The sequence below is a fragment of the Brassica oleracea genome, chromosome C9 (genome assembly GCF_000695525.1).
Source record: "Brassica oleracea var. oleracea cultivar TO1000 chromosome C9, BOL, whole genome shotgun sequence".
In the NCBI taxonomy this organism is placed as follows: Eukaryota; Viridiplantae; Streptophyta; class Magnoliopsida; order Brassicales; family Brassicaceae; genus Brassica; species Brassica oleracea.
Window position 1 is genome coordinate 20521318 of NC_027756.1, and position 1223 is coordinate 20522540.

The window sequence follows — 1223 nt, forward strand, 5'->3', positions numbered from 1 at the left end:
CTCGATCATACTGATCTTTGCATAGTATAGACCAGTAGACATTGCAGGTATGGTTTCTAGGATCTTTCTGTTGCCTTTGGTGATCGAAATTACATTAAGGAATTCTTCATTTCCTTCTCCCCATGTTTCAAGATGGAAACCATTTAACCTTATGTCTTTGAAACTCAATAAGCTTCTTTTAGAGCTTGGGGAATACAAGGCATTTTTGATCTCTAGATGAGTGCCATTAGGCATCAATACATATGCCTGGCCGTGATCTTCAATCAGGTCGGCTACACCTGCAATGGTGTGTACGTTTGCACTTTGCATTGTGAGATTTACGAAATATCTTTTGTCTCTAAGTATTGCGTGACTTGTGCCACTATCCACCATGAGTATGCTCATATCATCTTTCATTTCTATAAGTAATAAGATTTCTAATCTCAGAGACTTTATAAAACTTTTCATTTATTAAAGTTTCAGAAAACCAACAATAAAATTAAAAACACCAAAAACAATCATAAAGCAATCATAAAGCAATAAAACAAGTCGTATCGAAAATTTTAGTCTTTGAGACAATCAGAAGTCTCAAAATCCATTTGGTCATCTTTAGCAGTGTCGGAATCATCATCAGCCTCATATCCGGAATCGTGAACCATGTGAGCCTCCGGGTTCTTGTTCTTAAGACTTTCTTGGTAGAGCTCACACAAATGCTTAGGGGTTCTACAATTCTTGGCCCAATGGTTGCCCATCCCACATCTGTGACAAATGGATTTGGTCGAGTAAGACGGTTTGGATATACCGCCTCGACCTCGGCCATAACCGCCTCTGCCACGGCCGGGATTGGAACCACGACCACTGTTATTGTGGTTTCCTTTCCAGCCGGCCAAGTATCTATCTCGGCTGTTCGAGTAATTGTCACGATCACGGTTCTTATATCTACCTCGGCCTTTGCCGTGTGATCTCTTATCATTCTGGATGTAATTGCACTCGTTGGGATCTTTCTTTTCAACCTCATTGGCCTCTGGTAATGCTGCTGTTCCAACAGGTCTAGCTTCACTGTTCTTCATCAGGAGCTCATTGTTTGCCTCGGCCAGTAGCAGACACGAGATCAGATCAGTGTATGTGGCGAAGCCTTTCATTCGGTACTGCTACTGCAGTATTATGTTTGATGAATGAAATGTAGAGAATGTTTTCTCAAGTAACTCTTCTTCGGTTACTACTTCACCACAAAGTCTCAGCAT